This window comes from Lathyrus oleraceus, chromosome 5 (assembly GCF_024323335.1).
Source record: "Lathyrus oleraceus cultivar Zhongwan6 chromosome 5, CAAS_Psat_ZW6_1.0, whole genome shotgun sequence".
Classification (NCBI taxonomy): domain Eukaryota; kingdom Viridiplantae; phylum Streptophyta; class Magnoliopsida; order Fabales; family Fabaceae; genus Lathyrus; species Lathyrus oleraceus.
Window position 1 is genome coordinate 475,023,909 of NC_066583.1, and position 15,594 is coordinate 475,039,502.

The window sequence follows — 15,594 nt, forward strand, 5'->3', positions numbered from 1 at the left end:
AAAGAGTCGGAAAAAGTAGGGGAAGACAAGCATTTCAGCGTTAATTATGTTTGTTTTGCGCGTTAATAAGTGAAAGAAAAGATAAAATCAAATATCACAATCAAAGGCATGAGATATCAGGGGCGATCATACCAGCACTAATGCACCGGATCCCATCAGAACTCCGCAGTTAAGCGTGCTTGGGCGAGAGAGAGTACTAGGATGGGTGACCTCCTGGGAAGTCCTTGTGTTGCACCTCTTTTTTTGCGATTTTTAAATACTTCTTTATTTCTGTTAATCGGCGTAAAAGAGTCGGAAAAAAGTAGGAGAAGACAAGCATTTCAGCGTTAATTATGTTTGTTTTGCCGTTAATAAGTGAAAGAAATAAAATATATACAATCAAAGCGCATGAGATATCAGGTGCGATCATACCAGCACTAATGCACCGGATCCCATCAGAACTCCGCAGTTAAGCGTGCTGGGGGCGAGAGTAGTACTAGGATGGGTGACCTCCTGGGAAGTCCTTGTGTTGCACCTCTTTTTTTGCGATTTTTTTAAATACTTCTTTTTATTTGTTAATCGGCGTAAAAGAGTCGGAAAAAGTAGGAGAAGACAAGCATTTCAGCGTTAATTATGTTTGTTTTGCCGTTAATAAGTGAAAGAAATAAAATATATACAATCAAAGCGCATGAGATATCAGGTGCGATCATACCAGCACTAATGCACCGGATCCCATCAGAACTCCGCAGTTAAGCGTGCTTGGGCGAGAGTAGTACTAGGATGGGTGACCTCCTGGGAAGTCCTTGTGTTGCACCTCTTTTGCGATTTTTTAAATACTTCTTTTATTTCTGTTAATCGGCGTAAAAGAGTCGGAAAAAGTAGGAGAAGACAAGCATTTCAGCGTTAATTATGTTTGTTTTGCCGTTAATAAGTGAAAGAAATAAAATATATACAATCAAAAGCGCATGAGATATCAGGTGCGATCATACCAGCACTAATGCACCGGATCCCATCAGAACTCCGCAGTTAAGCGTGCTTGGGCGAGAGTAGTACTAGGATGGGTGACCTCCTGGGAAGTCCTTGTGTTGCACCTCTTTTTTTGCGATTTTTTAAATACTTCTTTTTATTTCTGTTAATCGGCGTAAAAGAGTCGGAAAAAGTAGGAGAAGACAAGCATTTCAGCGTTAATTATGTGTTTTGCCGTTAATAAGTGAAAGAAATAAAATATATACAATCAAAGCGCATGAGATATCAGGTGCGATCATACCAGCACTAATGCACCGGATCCCATCAGAACTCCGCAGTTAAGCGTGCTTGGGCGAGAGTAGTACTAGGATGGGTGACCTCCTGGGAAGTCCTTGTGTTGCACCTCTTTTTTTGCGATTTTTAAATACTTCTTTTATTTCTGTTTAATCGGCGTAAAAAGAGTCGGAAAAAGTAGGAGAAGACAAGCATTTCAGCGTTAATTATGTTTGTTTTGCCGTTAATAAGTGAAAGAAATAAAATATACAATCAAAGCGCATGAGATATCAGGTGCGATCATACCAGCACTAATGCACCGGATCCCATCAGAACTCCGCAGTAAGCGTGCTTGGGCGAGAGTAGTACTAGGATGGGTGACCTCCTGGGAAGTCCTTGTGTTGCACCTCTTTTTTTGCGATTTTTAAATACTTCTTTTTATTTCTGTTAATCGGCGTAAAAGAGTCGGAAAAAGTAGGAGAAGACAAGCATTTCAGCGTTAATTATGTTTGTTTTGCCGTTAATAAGTGAAAGAAATAAAATATACAATCAAAGCGCATGAGATATCAGGTGCGATCATACCAGCACTAATGCACCGGATCCCATCAGAACTCCGCAGTTAAGCGTGCTTGGGCGAGAGTAGTACTAGGATGGGTGACCTCCTGGGAAGTCCTTGTGTTGCACCTCTTTTTTGCGATTTTTTAAATACTTCTTTTTATTTCTGTTAATCGGCGTAAAAGAGTCGGAAAAAGTAGGAGAAGACAAGCATTTCAGCGTTAATTATGTTTGTTTTGCCGTTAATAAGTGAAAGAAATAAAATATATACAATCAAAGCGCATGAGATATCAGGTGCGATCATACCAGCACTAATGCACCGGATCCCATCAGAACTCCGCAGTTAAGCGTGCTTGGGCGAGAGTAGTACTAGGATGGGTGACCTCCTGGGAAGTCCTTGTGTTGCACCTCTTTTTTTGCGATTTTTTAAATACTTCTTTTTATTTCTGTTAATCGGCGTAAAAGAGTCGGAAAAAGTAGGAGAAGACAAGCATTTCAGCGTTAATTATGTTTGTTTTGCCGTTAATAAGTGAAAGAAATAAAATATATACAATCAAAGCGCATGAGATATCAGGTGCGATCATACCAGCACTAATGCACCGGATCCCATCAGAACTCCGCAGTTAAGCGTGCTTGGGCGAGAGTAGTACTAGGATGGGTGACCTCCTGGGAAGTCCTTGTGTTGCACCTCTTTTTTTTGCGATTTTTTAAATACTTCTTTTATTTCTGTTAATCGGCGTAAAAGAGTCGGAAAAGTAGGAGAAGACAAGCATTTCAGCGTTAATTATGTTTGTTTTGCCGTTAATAAGTGAAAGAAATAAAATATATACAATCAAAGCGCATGAGATATCAGGTGCGATCATACCAGCACTAATGCACCGGATCCCATCAGAACTCCGCAGTTAAGCGTGCTTGGGCGAGAGTAGTACTAGGATGGGTGACCTCCTGGGAAGTCCTTGTGTTGCACCTCTTTTTTTGCGATTTTTTAAATACTTCTTTTTATTTCTGTTAATCGGCGTAAAAGAGTCGGGAAAAGTAGGAGAAGACAAGCATTTCAGCGTTAATTATGTTTGTTTTGCCGTTAATAAGTGAAAGAAATAAAATATATACAATCAAAGCGCATGAGATATCAGGTGCGATCATACCAGCACTAATGCACCGGATCCCATCAGAACTCCGCAGTTAAGCGTGCTTGGGCGAGAGTAGTACTAGGATGGGTGACCTCCTGGGAAGTCCTTGTGTTGCACCTCTTTTTTTGCGATTTTTTAAATACTCTTTTTATTTCTGTTAATCGGCGTAAAAGAGTCGGAAAAAGTAGGAGAAGACAAGCATTTCAGCGTTAATTATGTTTGTTTTGCCGTTAATAAGTGAAAGAAATAAAATATATACAATCAAAGCGCATGAGATATCAGGTGCGATCATACCAGCACTAATGCACCGGATCCCATCAGAACTCCGCAGTTAAGCGTGCTTGGGCGAGAGTAGTACTAGGATGGGTGACCTCCTGGGAAGTCCTTGTGTTGCACCTCTTTTTTTGCGATTTTTTAAATACTTCTTTTTATTTCTGTTAATCGGCGTAAAAGAGTCGGAAAAAGTAGGAGAAGACAAGCATTTCAGCGTTAATTATGTTTGTTTTGCCGTTAATAAGTGAAAGAAATAAAATATATACAATCAAAGCGCATGAGATATCAGGTGCGATCATACCAGCACTAATGCACCGGATCCCATCAGAACTCCGCAGTTAAGCGTGCTTGGGCGAGAGTAGTACTAGGATGGGTGACCTCCTGGGAAGTCCTTGTGTTGCACCTCTTTTTTTGCGATTTTTTAAATACTTCTTTTTATTTCTGTTAATCGGCGTAAAAGAGTCGAAAAAGTAGGAGAAGACAAGCATTTCAGCGTTAATTATGTTTGTTTTGCCGTTAATAAGTGAAAGAAATAAAATATATACAATCAAAGCGCATGAGATATCAGGTGCGATCATACCAGCACTAATGCACCGGATCCCATCAGAACTCCGCAGTTAAGCGTGCTTGGGCGAGAGTAGTACTAGGATGGGTGACCTCCTGGGAAGTCCTTGTGTTGCACCTCTTTTTTTTGCGATTTTTTAAATACTTCTTTTATTTCTGTTAATCGGCGTAAAGAGTCGGAAAAAGTAGGAGAAGACAAGCATTTCAGCGTTAATTATGTTTGTTTTGCCGTTAATAAGTGAAAGAAATAAAATATATACAATCAAAGCGCATGAGATATCAGGTGCGATCATACCAGCACTAATGCACCGGATCCCATCAGAACTCCGCAGTTAAGCGTGCTTGGGCGAGAGTAGTACTAGGATGGGTGACCTCCTGGGAAGTCCTTGTGTTGCACCTCTTTTTTTGCGATTTTTTAAATACTTCTTTTTATTTCTGTTAATCGGCGTAAAAGAGTCGGAAAAAGTAGGAGAAGACAAGCATTTCAGCGTTAATTATGTTTGTTTTGCCGTTAATAAGTGAAAGAAATAAAATATATACAATCAAAGCGCATGAGATATCAGGTGCGATCATACCAGCACTAATGCACCGGATCCCATCAGAACTCCGCAGTTAAGCGTGCTTGGGCGAGAGTAGTACTAGGATGGGTGACCTCCTGGGAAGTCCTTGTGTTGCACCTCTTTTTTTTGCGATTTTTTAAATACTTCTTTTTATTTCTGTTAATCGGCGTAAAAGAGTCGGAAAAAGTAGGAGAAGACAAGCATTTCAGCGTTAATTATGTTTGTTTTGCCGTTAATAAGTGAAAGAAATAAAATATATACAATCAAAGCGCATGAGATATCAGGTGCGATCATACCAGCACTAATGCACCGGATCCCATCAGAACTCCGCAGTTAAGCGTGCTTGGGCGAGAGTAGTACTAGGATGGGTGACCTCCTGGGAAGTCCTTGTGTTGCACCTCTTTTTTTGCGATTTTTTAAATACTTCTTTTTATTTCTGTTAATCGGCGTAAAAGAGTCGGAAAAAAAGTAGGAGAAGACAAGCATTTCAGCGTTAATTATGTTTGTTTTGCCGTTAATAAGTGAAAGAAATAAAATATATACAATCAAAGCGCATGAGATATCAGGTGCGATCATACCAGCACTAATGCACCGGATCCCATCAGAACTCCGCAGTTAAGCGTGCTTGGGCGAGAGTAGTACTAGGATGGGTGACCTCCTGGGAAGTCCTTGTGTTGCACCTCTTTTTTTGCGATTTTTTAAATACTTCTTTTTATTTCTGTTATAATCGGCGTAAAATATCAGGTGCGATCATACCAGCACTAATGCACCGGATCCCATCAGAACTCCGCAGTTAAGCGTGCTTGGGCGAGAGTAGTACTAGGATGGGTGACCTCCTGGGAAGTCCTTGTGTTGCACCTCTTTTTTTTTGCGATTTTTTAAATACTTCTTTTTATTTCTGTTAATCGGCGTAAAAGAGTCGGAAAAAGTAGGAGAAGACAAGCATTTCAGCGTTAATTATGTTTGTTTTGCCGTTAATAAGTGAAAGAAATAAAATATATACAATCAAAGCGCATGAGATATCAGGTGCGATCATACCAGCACTAATGCACCGGATCCCATCAGAACTCCGCAGTTAAGCGTGCTTGGGCGAGAGTAGTACTAGGATGGGTGACCTCCTGGGAAGTCCTTGTGTTGCACCTCTTTTTTTGCGATTTTTTAATACTTCTTTTTATTTCTGTTAATCGGCGTAAAAGAGTCGGAAAAAGTAGGAGAAGACAAGCATTTCAGCGTTAATTATGTTTGTTTTGCCGTTAATAAGTGAAAGATAAAATATATACAATCAAAGCGCATGAGATATCAGGTGCGATCATACCAGCACTAATGCACCGGATCCCATCAGAACTCCGCAGTTAAGCGTGCTTGGGCGAGAGTAGTACTAGGATGGGTGACCTCCTGGGAAGTCCTTGTGTTGCACCTCTTTTTTTGCGATTTTTTAAATACTTCTTTTTATTTCTGTTAATCGGCGTAAAAGAGTCGAAAAAGTAGGAGAAGACAAGCATTTCAGCGTTAATTATGTTTGTTTTGCCGTTAATAAGTGAAAGAAATAAAATATATACAATCAAAGCGCATGAGATATCAGGTGCGATCATACCAGCACTAATGCACCGGATCCCATCAGAACTCCGCAGTTAAGCGTGCTTGGGCGAGAGTAGTACTAGGATGGGTGACCTCCTGGGAAGTCCTTGTGTTGCACCTCTTTTTTTGCGATTTTTAAATACTTCTTTTATTTCTGTTAATCGGCGTAAAAGAGTCGGAAAAAGTAGGAGAAGACAAGCATTTCAGCGTTAATTATGTTTGTTTTGCCGTTAATAAGTGAAAGAAATAAAATATATACAATCAAAGCGCATGAGATATCAGGTGCGATCATACCAGCACTAATGCACCGGATCCCATCAGAACTCCGCAGTTAAGCGTGCTTGGGCGAGAGTAGTACTAGGATGGGTGACCTCCTGGGAAGTCCTTGTGTTGCACCTCTTTTTTTGCGATTTTTTAAATACTTCTTTTTATTTCTGTTAATCGGCGTAAAAGAGTCGGAAAAAGTAGGAGAAGACAAGCATTTCAGCGTTAATTATGTTTGTTTTGCCGTTAATAAGTGAAAGAAATAAAATATATACAATCAAAGCGCATGAGATATCAGGTGCGATCATACCAGCACTAATGCACCGGATCCCATCAGAACTCCGCAGTTAAGCGTGCTTGGGCGAGAGTAGTACTAGGATGGGTGACCTCCTGGGAAGTCCTTGTGTTGCACCTCTTTTTTTGCGATTTTTTAAATACTTCTTTTTATTTCTGTTAATCGGCGTAAAAGAGTCGGAAAAAGTAGGAGAAGACAAGCATTTCAGCGTTAATTATGTTTGTTTTGCCGTTAATAAGTGAAAGAAATAAAATATATACAATCAAAGCGCATGAGATATCAGGTGCGATCATACCAGCACTAATGCACCGGATCCCATCAGAACTCCGCAGTTAAGCGTGCTTGGGCGAGAGTAGTACTAGGATGGGTGACCTCCTGGGAAGTCCTTGTGTTGCACCTCTTTTTTTTGCGATTTTTTAAATACTTCTTTTTATTTCTGTTAATCGGCGTAAAAGAGTCGGAAAAAGTAGGAGAAGACAAGCATTTCAGCGTTAATTATGTTTGTTTTGCCGTTAATAAGTGAAAGAAATAAAATATATACAATCAAAGCGCATGAGATATCAGGTGCGATCATACCAGCACTAATGCACCGGATCCCATCAGAACTCCGCAGTTAAGCGTGCTTGGGCGAGAGTAGTACTAGGATGGGTGACCTCCTGGGAAGTCCTTGTGTTGCACCTCTTTTTTTGCGATTTTTAAATACTTCTTTTTAAATAACTAATTTATTCAATCAATCGGCGGAGATATCAGGTGCGATCATACCAGCACTAATGCACCGGATCCCATCAGAACTCCGCAGTTAAGCGTGCTTGGGCGAGAGTAGTACTAGGATGGGTGACCTCCTGGGAAGTCCTTGTGTTGCACCTCTTTTTTTGCGATTTTTTAAATACTTCTTTTTATTTCTGTTAATCGGCGTAAAAGAGTCGGAAAAAGTAGGAGAAGACAAGCATTTCAGCGTTAATTATGTTTGTTTTGCCGTTAATAAGTGAAAGAAATAAAATATATACAATCAAAGCGCATGAGATATCAGGTGCGATCATACCAGCACTAATGCACCGGATCCCATCAGAACTCCGCAGTTAAGCGTGCTTGGGCGAGAGTAGTACTAGGATGGGTGACCTCCTGGGAAGTCCTTGTGTTGCACCTCTTTTTTTGCGATTTTTTAAATACTTCTTTTTATTTCTGTTAATCGGCGTAAAAGAGTCGGAAAAAGTAGGAGAAGACAAGCATTTCAGCGTTAATTATGTTTGTTTTGCCGTTAATAAGTGAAAGAAATAAAATATATACAATCAAAGCGCATGAGATATCAGGTGCGATCATACCAGCACTAATGCACCGGATCCCATCAGAACTCCGCAGTTAAGCGTGCTTGGGCGAGTGAGCGAGAGTGAGAGAAGGAGATGAAGAGCTTCGAGAGGCGAGAGCGGAGAGTAGTACTAGGATGGGTGACCTCCTGGGAAGTCCTTGTGTTGCACCTCTTTTTTTGCGATTTTTTAAATACTTCTTTTTATTTCTGTTAATCGGCGTAAAAGAGTCGGAAAAAGTAGGAGAAGACAAGCATTTCAGCGTTAATTATGTTTGTTTTGCCGTTAATAAGTGAAAGAAATAAAATATATACAATCAAAGCGCATGAGATATCAGGTGCGATCATACCAGCACTAATGCACCGGATCCCATCAGAACTCCGCAGTTAAGCGTGCTTGGGCGAGAGTAGTACTAGGATGGGTGACCTCCTGGGAAGTCCTTGTGTTGCACCTCTTTTTTTGCGATTTTTTAAATACTTCTTTTTATTTCTGTTAATCGGCGTAAAAGAGTCGGAAAAAGTAGGAGAAGACAAGCATTTCAGCGTTAATTATGTTTGTTTTGCCGTTAATAAGTGAAAGAAATAAAATATATACAATCAAAGCGCATGAGATATCAGGTGCGATCATACCAGCACTAATGCACCGGATCCCATCAGAACTCCGCAGTTAAGCGTGCTTGGGCGAGAGTAGTACTAGGATGGGTGACCTCCTGGGAAGTCCTTGTGTTGCACCTCTTTTTTTGCGATTTTTTAAATACTTCTTTTTATTTCTGTTAATCGGCGTAAAAGAGTCGGAAAAAGTAGGAGAAGACAAGCATTTCAGCGTTAATTATGTTTGTTTTGCCGTTAATAAGTGAAAGAAATAAATATATACAATCAAAGCGCATGAGATATCAGGTGCGATCATACCAGCACTAATGCACCGGATCCCATCAGAACTCCGCAGTTAAGCGTGCTTGGGCGAGAGTAGTACTAGGATGGGTGACCTCCTGGGAAGTCCTTGTGTTGCACCTCTTTTTTTGCGATTTTTTAAATACTTCTTTTTATTTCTGTTAATCGGCGTAAAAGAGTCGGAAAAAGTAGGAGAAGACAAGCATTTCAGCGTTAATTATGTTTGTTTTGCCGTTAATAAGTGAAAGAAATAAAATATATACAATCAAAGCGCATGAGATATCAGGTGCGATCATACCAGCACTAATGCACCGGATCCCATCAGAACTCCGCAGTTAAGCGTGCTTGGGCGAGAGTAGTACTAGGATGGGTGACCTCCTGGGAAGTCCTTGTGTTGCACCTTTTTTTTTGCGATTTTTTAAATACTTCTTTTTATTTCTGTTAATCGGCGTAAAAGAGTCGGAAAAAGTAGGAGAAGACAAGCATTTCAGCGTTAATTATGTTTGTTTTGCCGTTAATAAGTGAAAGAAATAAAATATATACAATCAAAGCGCATGAGATATCAGGTGCGATCATACCAGCACTAATGCACCGGATCCCATCAGAACTCCGCAGTTAAGCGTGCTTGGGCGAGAGTAGTACTAGGATGGGTGACCTCCTGGGAAGTCCTTGTGTTGCACCTCTTTTTTTGCGATTTTTTAAATACTTCTTTTTATTTCTGTTAATCGGCGTAAAAGAGTCGGAAAAAGTAGGAGAAGACAAGCATTTCAGCGTTAATTATGTTTGTTTTGCCGTTAATAAGTGAAAGAAATAAAATATATACAATCAAAGCGCATGAGATATCAGGTGCGATCATACCAGCACTAATGCACCGGATCCCATCAGAACTCCGCAGTTAAGCGTGCTTGGGCGAGAGTAGTACTAGGATGGGTGACCTCCTGGGAAGTCCTTGTGTTGCACCTCTTTTTTTGCGATTTTTTAAATACTTCTTTTTATTTCTGTTAATCGGCGTAAAAGAGTCGGAAAAAAGTAGGAGAAGACAAGCATTTCAGCGTTAATTATGTTTGTTTTGCCGTTAATAAGTGAAAGAAATAAAATATATACAATCAAAGCGCATGAGATATCAGGTGCGATCATACCAGCACTAATGCACCGGATCCCATCAGAACTCCGCAGTTAAGCGTGCTTGGGCGAGAGTAGTACTAGGATGGGTGACCTCCTGGGAAGTCCTTGTGTTGCACCTCTTTTTTTGCGATTTTTTAAATACTTCTTTTTATTTCTGTTAATCGGCGTAAAAGAGTCGGAAAAAGTAGGAGAAGACAAGCATTTCAGCGTTAATTATGTTTGTTTTGCCGTTAATAAGTGAAAGAAATAAAATATATACAATCAAAGCGCATGAGATATCAGGTGCGATCATACCAGCACTAATGCACCGGATCCCATCAGAACTCCGCAGTTAAGCGTGCTTGGGCGAGAGTAGTACTAGGATGGGTGACCTCCTGGGAAGTCCTTGTGTTGCACCTCTTTTTTTGCGATTTTTTAAATACTTCTTTTTATTTCTGTTAATCGGCGTAAAAGAGTCGGAAAAAGTAGGAGAAGACAAGCATTTCAGCGTTAATTATGTTTGTTTTGCCGTTAATAAGTGAAAGAAATAAAATATATACAATCAAAGCGCATGAGATATCAGGTGCGATCATACCAGCACTAATGCACCGGATCCCATCAGAACTCCGCAGTTAAGCGTGCTTGGGCGAGAGTAGTACTAGGATGGGTGACCTCCTGGGAAGTCCTTGTGTTGCACCTCTTTTTTTGCGATTTTTTAAATACTTCTTTTTATTTCTGTTAATCGGCGTAAAAGAGTCGGAAAAAGTAGGAGAAGACAAGCATTTCAGCGTTAATTATGTTTGTTTTGCCGTTAATAAGTGAAAGAAATAAAATATATACAATCAAAGCGCATGAGATATCAGGTGCGATCATACCAGCACTAATGCACCGGATCCCATCAGAACTCCGCAGTTAAGCGTGCTTGGGCGAGAGTAGTACTAGGATGGGTGACCTCCTGGGAAGTCCTTGTGTTGCACCTCTTTTTTTGCGATTTTTTAAATACTTCTTTTATTTCTGTTAATCGGCGTAAAAGAGTCGGAAAAAAGTAGGAGAAGACAAGCATTTCAGCGTTAATTATGTTTGTTTTGCCGTTAATAAGTGAAAGAAATAAAATATATACAATCAAAGCGCATGAGATATCAGGTGCGATCATACCAGCACTAATGCACCGGATCCCATCAGAACTCCGCAGTTAAGCGTGCTTGGGCGAGAGTAGTACTAGGATGGGTGACCTCCTGGGAAGTCCTTGTGTTGCACCTCTTTTTTTTGCGATTTTTTAAATACTTCTTTTTATTTCTGTTAATCGGCGTAAAAGAGTCGGAAAAAGTAGGAGAAGACAAGCATTTCAGCGTTAATTATGTTTGTTTTGCCGTTAATAAGTGAAAGAAATAAAATATATACAATCAAAGCGCATGAGATATCAGGTGCGATCATACCAGCACTAATGCACCGGATCCCATCAGAACTCCGCAGTTAAGCGTGCTTGGGCGAGAGTAGTACTAGGATGGGTGACCTCCTGGGAAGTCCTTGTGTTGCACCTCTTTTTTTGCGATTTTTTAAATACTTCTTTTTATTTCTGTTAATCGGCGTAAAAGAGTCGGAAAAAGTAGGAGAAGACAAGCATTTCAGCGTTAATTATGTTTGTTTTGCCGTTAATAAGTGAAAGAAATAAAATATATACAATCAAAGCGCATGAGATATCAGGTGCGATCATACCAGCACTAATGCACCGGATCCCATCAGAACTCCGCAGTTAAGCGTGCTTGGGCGAGAGTAGTACTAGGATGGGTGACCTCCTGGGAAGTCCTTGTGTTGCACCTCTTTTTTTGCGATTTTTAAATACTTCTTTTTATTTCTGTTAATCGGCGTAAAAGAGTCGGAAAAAGTAGGAGAAGACAAGCATTTCAGCGTTAATTATGTTTGTTTTGCCGTTAATAAGTGAAAGAAATAAAATATATACAATCAAAGCGCATGAGATATCAGGTGCGATCATACCAGCACTAATGCACCGGATCCCATCAGAACTCCGCAGTTAAGCGTGCTTGGGCGAGAGTAGTACTAGGATGGGTGACCTCCTGGGAAGTCCTTGTGTTGCACCTCTTTTTTTGCGATTTTTTAAATACTTCTTTTTATTTCTGTTAATCGGCGTAAAAGAGTCGGAAAAAGTAGGAGAAGACAAGCATTTCAGCGTTAATTATGTTTGTTTTGCCGTTAATAAGTGAAAGAAATAAATATATACAATCAAAGCGCATGAGATATCAGGTGCGATCATACCAGCACTAATGCACCGGATCCCATCAGAACTCCGCAGTTAAGCGTGCTTGGGCGAGAGTAGTACTAGGATGGGTGACCTCCTGGGAAGTCCTTGTGTTGCACCTCTTTTTTGCGATTTTTTAAATACTTCTTTTTATTTCTGTTAATCGGCGTAAAAGAGTCGGAAAAAGTAGGAGAAGACAAGCATTTCAGCGTTAATTATGTTTGTTTTGCCGTTAATAAGTGAAAGAAATAAAATATATACAATCAAAGCGCATGAGATATCAGGTGCGATCATACCAGCACTAATGCACCGGATCCCATCAGAACTCCGCAGTTAAGCGTGCTTGGGCGAGAGTAGTACTAGGATGGGTGACCTCCTGGGAAGTCCTTGTGTTGCACCTCTTTTTTTGCGATTTTTTAAATACTTCTTTTTATTTCTGTTTTGTGTTGCACCTCTTTTTTTGCGATTTTTAAATACTTCTTTTTATTTCTGTTAATCGGCGTAAAAGAGTCGGAAAAAGTAGGAGAAGACAAGCATTTCAGCGTTAATTATGTTTGTTTTGCCGTTAATAAGTGAAAGAAATAAAATATATACAATCAAAGCGCATGAGATATCAGGTGCGATCATACCAGCACTAATGCACCGGATCCCATCAGAACTCCGCAGTTAAGCGTGCTTGGGCGAGAGTAGTACTAGGATGGGTGACCTCCTGGGAAGTCCTTGTGTTGCACCTCTTTTTTTGCGATTTTTAAATACTTCTTTTTATTTCTGTTAATCGGCGTAAAAGAGTCGGAAAAAGTAGGAGAAGACAAGCATTTCAGCGTTAATTATGTTTGTTTTGCCGTTAATAAGTGAAAGAAATAAAATATATACAATCAAAGCGCATGAGATATCAGGTGCGATCATACCAGCACTAATGCACCGGATCCCATCAGAACTCCGCAGTTAAGCGTGCTTGGGCGAGAGTAGTACTAGGATGGGTGACCTCCTGGGAAGTCCTTGTGTTGCACCTCTTTTTTTGCGATTTTTTAAATACTTCTTTTTATTTCTGTTAATCGGCGTAAAAGAGTCGGAAAAAGTAGGAGAAGACAAGCATTTCAGCGTTAATTATGTTTGTTTTGCCGTTAATAAGTGAAAGAAATAAAATATATACAATCAAAGCGCATGAGATATCAGGTGCGATCATACCAGCACTAATGCACCGGATCCCATCAGAACTCCGCAGTTAAGCGTGCTTGGGCGAGAGTAGTACTAGGATGGGTGACCTCCTGGGAAGTCCTTGTGTTGCACCTCTTTTTTTGCGATTTTTTAAATACTTCTTTTTATTTCTGTTAATCGGCGTAAAAGAGTCGGAAAAAGTAGGAGAAGACAAGCATTTCAGCGTTAATTATGTTTGTTTTGCCGTTAATAAGTGAAAGAAATAAAATATATACAATCAAAGCGCATGAGATATCAGGTGCGATCATACCAGCACTAATGCACCGGATCCCATCAGAACTCCGCAGTTAAGCGTGCTTGGGCGAGAGTAGTACTAGGATGGGTGACCTCCTGGGAAGTCCTTGTGTTGCACCTCTTTTTTTGCGATTTTTTAAATACTTCTTTTTATTTCTGTTAATCGGCGTAAAAGAGTCGGAAAAAAGTAGGAGAAGACAAGCATTTCAGCGTTAATTATGTTTGTTTTGCCGTTAATAAGTGAAAGAAATAAAATATATACAATCAAAGCGCATGAGATATCAGGTGCGATCATACCAGCACTAATGCACCGGATCCCATCAGAACTCCGCAGTTAAGCGTGCTTGGGCGAGAGTAGTACTAGGATGGGTGACCTCCTGGGAAGTCCTTGTGTTGCACCTCTTTTTTTGCGATTTTTTAAATACTTCTTTTTATTTCTGTTAATCGGCGTAAAAGAGTCGGAAAAAGTAGGAGAAGACAAGCATTTCAGCGTTAATTATGTTTGTTTTGCCGTTAATAAGTGAAAGAAATAAAATATATACAATCAAAGCGCATGAGATATCAGGTGCGATCATACCAGCACTAATGCACCGGATCCCATCAGAACTCCGCAGTTAAGCGTGCTTGGGCGAGAGTAGTACTAGGATGGGTGACCTCCTGGGAAGTCCTTGTGTTGCACCTCTTTTTTTGCGATTTTTTAAATACTTCTTTTTATTTCTGTTAATCGGCGTAAAAGAGTCGGAAAAAGTAGGAGAAGACAAGCATTTCAGCGTTAATTATGTTTGTTTTGCCGTTAATAAGTGAAAGAAATAAAATATATACAATCAAAGCGCATGAGATATCAGGTGCGATCATACCAGCACTAATGCACCGGATCCCATCAGAACTCCGCAGTTAAGCGTGCTTGGGCGAGAGTAGTACTAGGATGGGTGACCTCCTGGGAAGTCCTTGTGTTGCACCTCTTTTTTTGCGATTTTTTAAATACTTCTTTTTATTTCTGTTAATCGGCGTAAAAGAGTCGGAAAAAGTAGGAGAAGACAAGCATTTCAGCGTTAATTATGTTTGTTTTGCCGTTAATAAGTGAAAGAAATAAAATATATACAATCAAAGCGCATGAGATATCAGGTGCGATCATACCAGCACTAATGCACCGGATCCCATCAGAACTCCGCAGTTAAGCGTGCTTGGGCGAGAGTAGTACTAGGATGGGTGACCTCCTGGGAAGTCCTTGTGTTGCACCTCTTTTTTTGCGATTTTTTAAATACTTCTTTTTATTTCTGTTAATCGGCGTAAAAGAGTCGGAAAAAGTAGGAGAAGACAAGCATTTCAGCGTTAATTATGTTTGTTTTGCCGTTAATAAGTGAAAGAAATAAAATATATACAATCAAAGCGCATGAGATATCAGGTGCGATCATACCAGCACTAATGCACCGGATCCCATCAGAACTCCGCAGTTAAGCGTGCTTGGGCGAGAGTAGTACTAGGATGGGTGACCTCCTGGGAAGTCCTTGTGTTGCACCTCTTTTTTGCGATTTTTTAAATACTTCTTTTTATTTCTGTTAATCGGCGTAAAAGAGTCGGAAAAAGTAGGAGAAGACAAGCATTTCAGCGTTAATTATGTTTGTTTTGCCGTTAATAAGTGAAAGAAATAAAATATATACAATCAAAGCGCATGAGATATCAGGTGCGATCATACCAGCACTAATGCACCGGATCCCATCAGAACTCCGCAGTTAAGCGTGCTTGGGCGAGAGTAGTACTAGGATGGGTGACCTCCTGGGAAGTCCTTGTGTTGCACCTCTTTTTTTGCGATTTTTTAAATACTTCTTTTTATTTCTGTTAATCGGCGTAAAAGAGTCGGAAAAAGTAGGAGAAGACAAGCATTTCAGCGTTAATTATGTTTGTTTTGCCGTTAATAAGTGAAAGAAATAAAATATATACAATCAAAGCGCATGAGATATCAGGTGCGATCATACCAGCACTAATGCACCGGATCCCATCAGAACTCCGCAGTTAAGCGTGCTTGGGCGAGAGTAGTACTAGGATGGGTGACCTCCTGGGAAGTCCTTGTGTTGCACCTCTTTTTTTGCGATTTTTTAAATACTTCTTTTTATTTCTGTTAATCGGCGTAAAAGAGTCGGAAAAAGTAG

General features: G+C 40.2%; 55 non-coding genes and 1 pseudogene across 55 annotated transcripts; all 56 read left to right on the forward strand.

Moving 5' to 3' along the window:
- The first annotated feature begins 118 nt into the window (after positions 1–118).
- On the forward strand, positions 119–238 carry LOC127090020 (5S ribosomal RNA). Its single transcript, XR_007791563.1, has one exon. It is a non-coding gene; the product is annotated as a 5S ribosomal RNA (ribosomal RNA).
- A 159-nt stretch (positions 239–397) lies between these two features.
- On the forward strand, positions 398–517 carry LOC127089927 (5S ribosomal RNA). The gene has a single exon (XR_007791476.1). It is a non-coding gene; the product is annotated as a 5S ribosomal RNA (ribosomal RNA).
- A 160-nt stretch (positions 518–677) lies between these two features.
- On the forward strand, positions 678–796 carry LOC127090259 (5S ribosomal RNA). The gene has a single exon (XR_007791785.1). It is a non-coding gene; the product is annotated as a 5S ribosomal RNA (ribosomal RNA).
- Positions 797–954: 158 nt separating this feature from the next.
- On the forward strand, positions 955–1,073 carry LOC127090270 (5S ribosomal RNA). The gene has a single exon (XR_007791795.1). It is a non-coding gene; the product is annotated as a 5S ribosomal RNA (ribosomal RNA).
- Positions 1,074–1,232: 159 nt separating this feature from the next.
- LOC127090281 (5S ribosomal RNA) lies at positions 1,233–1,351 on the forward strand. The gene has a single exon (XR_007791806.1). It is a non-coding gene; the product is annotated as a 5S ribosomal RNA (ribosomal RNA).
- A 159-nt stretch (positions 1,352–1,510) lies between these two features.
- LOC127090005 (5S ribosomal RNA) lies at positions 1,511–1,628 on the forward strand. The gene has a single exon (XR_007791549.1). It is a non-coding gene; the product is annotated as a 5S ribosomal RNA (ribosomal RNA).
- A 158-nt stretch (positions 1,629–1,786) lies between these two features.
- On the forward strand, positions 1,787–1,905 carry LOC127090293 (5S ribosomal RNA). Its single transcript, XR_007791817.1, has one exon. It is a non-coding gene; the product is annotated as a 5S ribosomal RNA (ribosomal RNA).
- Positions 1,906–2,065: 160 nt separating this feature from the next.
- LOC127090304 (5S ribosomal RNA) lies at positions 2,066–2,184 on the forward strand. Its single transcript, XR_007791827.1, has one exon. It is a non-coding gene; the product is annotated as a 5S ribosomal RNA (ribosomal RNA).
- A 161-nt stretch (positions 2,185–2,345) lies between these two features.
- LOC127088365 (5S ribosomal RNA) lies at positions 2,346–2,464 on the forward strand. Its single transcript, XR_007790203.1, has one exon. It is a non-coding gene; the product is annotated as a 5S ribosomal RNA (ribosomal RNA).
- Positions 2,465–2,624: 160 nt separating this feature from the next.
- LOC127088376 (5S ribosomal RNA) lies at positions 2,625–2,743 on the forward strand. The gene has a single exon (XR_007790214.1). It is a non-coding gene; the product is annotated as a 5S ribosomal RNA (ribosomal RNA).
- Positions 2,744–2,904: 161 nt separating this feature from the next.
- Positions 2,905–3,023, forward strand: LOC127088388 (5S ribosomal RNA). Its single transcript, XR_007790226.1, has one exon. It is a non-coding gene; the product is annotated as a 5S ribosomal RNA (ribosomal RNA).
- Positions 3,024–3,183: 160 nt separating this feature from the next.
- LOC127088399 (5S ribosomal RNA) lies at positions 3,184–3,302 on the forward strand. Its single transcript, XR_007790237.1, has one exon. It is a non-coding gene; the product is annotated as a 5S ribosomal RNA (ribosomal RNA).
- A 161-nt stretch (positions 3,303–3,463) lies between these two features.
- On the forward strand, positions 3,464–3,582 carry LOC127088410 (5S ribosomal RNA). The gene has a single exon (XR_007790248.1). It is a non-coding gene; the product is annotated as a 5S ribosomal RNA (ribosomal RNA).
- Positions 3,583–3,742: 160 nt separating this feature from the next.
- On the forward strand, positions 3,743–3,861 carry LOC127088423 (5S ribosomal RNA). The gene has a single exon (XR_007790260.1). It is a non-coding gene; the product is annotated as a 5S ribosomal RNA (ribosomal RNA).
- Positions 3,862–4,021: 160 nt separating this feature from the next.
- Positions 4,022–4,140, forward strand: LOC127088435 (5S ribosomal RNA). The gene has a single exon (XR_007790270.1). It is a non-coding gene; the product is annotated as a 5S ribosomal RNA (ribosomal RNA).
- A 161-nt stretch (positions 4,141–4,301) lies between these two features.
- Positions 4,302–4,420, forward strand: LOC127088446 (5S ribosomal RNA). The gene has a single exon (XR_007790281.1). It is a non-coding gene; the product is annotated as a 5S ribosomal RNA (ribosomal RNA).
- A 162-nt stretch (positions 4,421–4,582) lies between these two features.
- LOC127088457 (5S ribosomal RNA) lies at positions 4,583–4,701 on the forward strand. The gene has a single exon (XR_007790292.1). It is a non-coding gene; the product is annotated as a 5S ribosomal RNA (ribosomal RNA).
- Positions 4,702–4,864: 163 nt separating this feature from the next.
- On the forward strand, positions 4,865–4,983 carry LOC127088469 (5S ribosomal RNA). Its single transcript, XR_007790303.1, has one exon. It is a non-coding gene; the product is annotated as a 5S ribosomal RNA (ribosomal RNA).
- A 59-nt stretch (positions 4,984–5,042) lies between these two features.
- On the forward strand, positions 5,043–5,161 carry LOC127088480 (5S ribosomal RNA). Its single transcript, XR_007790314.1, has one exon. It is a non-coding gene; the product is annotated as a 5S ribosomal RNA (ribosomal RNA).
- Positions 5,162–5,324: 163 nt separating this feature from the next.
- LOC127088492 (5S ribosomal RNA) lies at positions 5,325–5,443 on the forward strand. Its single transcript, XR_007790326.1, has one exon. It is a non-coding gene; the product is annotated as a 5S ribosomal RNA (ribosomal RNA).
- Positions 5,444–5,601: 158 nt separating this feature from the next.
- LOC127088503 (5S ribosomal RNA) lies at positions 5,602–5,720 on the forward strand. The gene has a single exon (XR_007790337.1). It is a non-coding gene; the product is annotated as a 5S ribosomal RNA (ribosomal RNA).
- Positions 5,721–5,880: 160 nt separating this feature from the next.
- Positions 5,881–5,999, forward strand: LOC127088515 (5S ribosomal RNA). Its single transcript, XR_007790348.1, has one exon. It is a non-coding gene; the product is annotated as a 5S ribosomal RNA (ribosomal RNA).
- A 159-nt stretch (positions 6,000–6,158) lies between these two features.
- On the forward strand, positions 6,159–6,277 carry LOC127088527 (5S ribosomal RNA). The gene has a single exon (XR_007790359.1). It is a non-coding gene; the product is annotated as a 5S ribosomal RNA (ribosomal RNA).
- Positions 6,278–6,438: 161 nt separating this feature from the next.
- Positions 6,439–6,557, forward strand: LOC127088540 (5S ribosomal RNA). Its single transcript, XR_007790371.1, has one exon. It is a non-coding gene; the product is annotated as a 5S ribosomal RNA (ribosomal RNA).
- Positions 6,558–6,718: 161 nt separating this feature from the next.
- Positions 6,719–6,837, forward strand: LOC127088551 (5S ribosomal RNA). Its single transcript, XR_007790382.1, has one exon. It is a non-coding gene; the product is annotated as a 5S ribosomal RNA (ribosomal RNA).
- A 162-nt stretch (positions 6,838–6,999) lies between these two features.
- Positions 7,000–7,118, forward strand: LOC127088562 (5S ribosomal RNA). The gene has a single exon (XR_007790393.1). It is a non-coding gene; the product is annotated as a 5S ribosomal RNA (ribosomal RNA).
- Positions 7,119–7,185: 67 nt separating this feature from the next.
- LOC127088573 (5S ribosomal RNA) lies at positions 7,186–7,304 on the forward strand. Its single transcript, XR_007790404.1, has one exon. It is a non-coding gene; the product is annotated as a 5S ribosomal RNA (ribosomal RNA).
- Positions 7,305–7,465: 161 nt separating this feature from the next.
- On the forward strand, positions 7,466–7,584 carry LOC127088584 (5S ribosomal RNA). Its single transcript, XR_007790415.1, has one exon. It is a non-coding gene; the product is annotated as a 5S ribosomal RNA (ribosomal RNA).
- A 161-nt stretch (positions 7,585–7,745) lies between these two features.
- Positions 7,746–7,915, forward strand: LOC127090026 (uncharacterized; annotated as a pseudogene).
- Positions 7,916–8,076: 161 nt separating this feature from the next.
- Positions 8,077–8,195, forward strand: LOC127088595 (5S ribosomal RNA). Its single transcript, XR_007790427.1, has one exon. It is a non-coding gene; the product is annotated as a 5S ribosomal RNA (ribosomal RNA).
- Positions 8,196–8,356: 161 nt separating this feature from the next.
- LOC127088607 (5S ribosomal RNA) lies at positions 8,357–8,475 on the forward strand. The gene has a single exon (XR_007790437.1). It is a non-coding gene; the product is annotated as a 5S ribosomal RNA (ribosomal RNA).
- A 160-nt stretch (positions 8,476–8,635) lies between these two features.
- On the forward strand, positions 8,636–8,754 carry LOC127088619 (5S ribosomal RNA). Its single transcript, XR_007790448.1, has one exon. It is a non-coding gene; the product is annotated as a 5S ribosomal RNA (ribosomal RNA).
- Positions 8,755–8,915: 161 nt separating this feature from the next.
- On the forward strand, positions 8,916–9,034 carry LOC127089643 (5S ribosomal RNA). The gene has a single exon (XR_007791211.1). It is a non-coding gene; the product is annotated as a 5S ribosomal RNA (ribosomal RNA).
- Positions 9,035–9,195: 161 nt separating this feature from the next.
- Positions 9,196–9,314, forward strand: LOC127088630 (5S ribosomal RNA). Its single transcript, XR_007790459.1, has one exon. It is a non-coding gene; the product is annotated as a 5S ribosomal RNA (ribosomal RNA).
- A 161-nt stretch (positions 9,315–9,475) lies between these two features.
- Positions 9,476–9,594, forward strand: LOC127088642 (5S ribosomal RNA). The gene has a single exon (XR_007790470.1). It is a non-coding gene; the product is annotated as a 5S ribosomal RNA (ribosomal RNA).
- A 162-nt stretch (positions 9,595–9,756) lies between these two features.
- Positions 9,757–9,875, forward strand: LOC127088655 (5S ribosomal RNA). Its single transcript, XR_007790482.1, has one exon. It is a non-coding gene; the product is annotated as a 5S ribosomal RNA (ribosomal RNA).
- A 161-nt stretch (positions 9,876–10,036) lies between these two features.
- On the forward strand, positions 10,037–10,155 carry LOC127088667 (5S ribosomal RNA). Its single transcript, XR_007790493.1, has one exon. It is a non-coding gene; the product is annotated as a 5S ribosomal RNA (ribosomal RNA).
- Positions 10,156–10,316: 161 nt separating this feature from the next.
- On the forward strand, positions 10,317–10,435 carry LOC127088679 (5S ribosomal RNA). The gene has a single exon (XR_007790504.1). It is a non-coding gene; the product is annotated as a 5S ribosomal RNA (ribosomal RNA).
- Positions 10,436–10,596: 161 nt separating this feature from the next.
- LOC127088690 (5S ribosomal RNA) lies at positions 10,597–10,715 on the forward strand. Its single transcript, XR_007790515.1, has one exon. It is a non-coding gene; the product is annotated as a 5S ribosomal RNA (ribosomal RNA).
- Positions 10,716–10,876: 161 nt separating this feature from the next.
- On the forward strand, positions 10,877–10,995 carry LOC127088701 (5S ribosomal RNA). Its single transcript, XR_007790527.1, has one exon. It is a non-coding gene; the product is annotated as a 5S ribosomal RNA (ribosomal RNA).
- A 162-nt stretch (positions 10,996–11,157) lies between these two features.
- LOC127088713 (5S ribosomal RNA) lies at positions 11,158–11,276 on the forward strand. Its single transcript, XR_007790537.1, has one exon. It is a non-coding gene; the product is annotated as a 5S ribosomal RNA (ribosomal RNA).
- Positions 11,277–11,437: 161 nt separating this feature from the next.
- LOC127088724 (5S ribosomal RNA) lies at positions 11,438–11,556 on the forward strand. Its single transcript, XR_007790548.1, has one exon. It is a non-coding gene; the product is annotated as a 5S ribosomal RNA (ribosomal RNA).
- A 160-nt stretch (positions 11,557–11,716) lies between these two features.
- On the forward strand, positions 11,717–11,835 carry LOC127088736 (5S ribosomal RNA). Its single transcript, XR_007790559.1, has one exon. It is a non-coding gene; the product is annotated as a 5S ribosomal RNA (ribosomal RNA).
- Positions 11,836–11,995: 160 nt separating this feature from the next.
- LOC127088749 (5S ribosomal RNA) lies at positions 11,996–12,114 on the forward strand. The gene has a single exon (XR_007790569.1). It is a non-coding gene; the product is annotated as a 5S ribosomal RNA (ribosomal RNA).
- A 160-nt stretch (positions 12,115–12,274) lies between these two features.
- LOC127088761 (5S ribosomal RNA) lies at positions 12,275–12,393 on the forward strand. Its single transcript, XR_007790579.1, has one exon. It is a non-coding gene; the product is annotated as a 5S ribosomal RNA (ribosomal RNA).
- A 214-nt stretch (positions 12,394–12,607) lies between these two features.
- Positions 12,608–12,726, forward strand: LOC127088773 (5S ribosomal RNA). Its single transcript, XR_007790591.1, has one exon. It is a non-coding gene; the product is annotated as a 5S ribosomal RNA (ribosomal RNA).
- A 160-nt stretch (positions 12,727–12,886) lies between these two features.
- On the forward strand, positions 12,887–13,005 carry LOC127088785 (5S ribosomal RNA). Its single transcript, XR_007790602.1, has one exon. It is a non-coding gene; the product is annotated as a 5S ribosomal RNA (ribosomal RNA).
- A 161-nt stretch (positions 13,006–13,166) lies between these two features.
- On the forward strand, positions 13,167–13,285 carry LOC127088797 (5S ribosomal RNA). The gene has a single exon (XR_007790613.1). It is a non-coding gene; the product is annotated as a 5S ribosomal RNA (ribosomal RNA).
- Positions 13,286–13,446: 161 nt separating this feature from the next.
- Positions 13,447–13,565, forward strand: LOC127088808 (5S ribosomal RNA). The gene has a single exon (XR_007790625.1). It is a non-coding gene; the product is annotated as a 5S ribosomal RNA (ribosomal RNA).
- A 162-nt stretch (positions 13,566–13,727) lies between these two features.
- On the forward strand, positions 13,728–13,846 carry LOC127088819 (5S ribosomal RNA). The gene has a single exon (XR_007790634.1). It is a non-coding gene; the product is annotated as a 5S ribosomal RNA (ribosomal RNA).
- A 161-nt stretch (positions 13,847–14,007) lies between these two features.
- On the forward strand, positions 14,008–14,126 carry LOC127088831 (5S ribosomal RNA). The gene has a single exon (XR_007790645.1). It is a non-coding gene; the product is annotated as a 5S ribosomal RNA (ribosomal RNA).
- Positions 14,127–14,287: 161 nt separating this feature from the next.
- On the forward strand, positions 14,288–14,406 carry LOC127088842 (5S ribosomal RNA). Its single transcript, XR_007790656.1, has one exon. It is a non-coding gene; the product is annotated as a 5S ribosomal RNA (ribosomal RNA).
- A 161-nt stretch (positions 14,407–14,567) lies between these two features.
- Positions 14,568–14,686, forward strand: LOC127088855 (5S ribosomal RNA). Its single transcript, XR_007790667.1, has one exon. It is a non-coding gene; the product is annotated as a 5S ribosomal RNA (ribosomal RNA).
- Positions 14,687–14,847: 161 nt separating this feature from the next.
- On the forward strand, positions 14,848–14,966 carry LOC127088866 (5S ribosomal RNA). Its single transcript, XR_007790678.1, has one exon. It is a non-coding gene; the product is annotated as a 5S ribosomal RNA (ribosomal RNA).
- A 160-nt stretch (positions 14,967–15,126) lies between these two features.
- On the forward strand, positions 15,127–15,245 carry LOC127088878 (5S ribosomal RNA). Its single transcript, XR_007790689.1, has one exon. It is a non-coding gene; the product is annotated as a 5S ribosomal RNA (ribosomal RNA).
- A 161-nt stretch (positions 15,246–15,406) lies between these two features.
- Positions 15,407–15,525, forward strand: LOC127088891 (5S ribosomal RNA). Its single transcript, XR_007790699.1, has one exon. It is a non-coding gene; the product is annotated as a 5S ribosomal RNA (ribosomal RNA).
- The last annotated feature ends 69 nt before the right edge of the window (positions 15,526–15,594 follow it).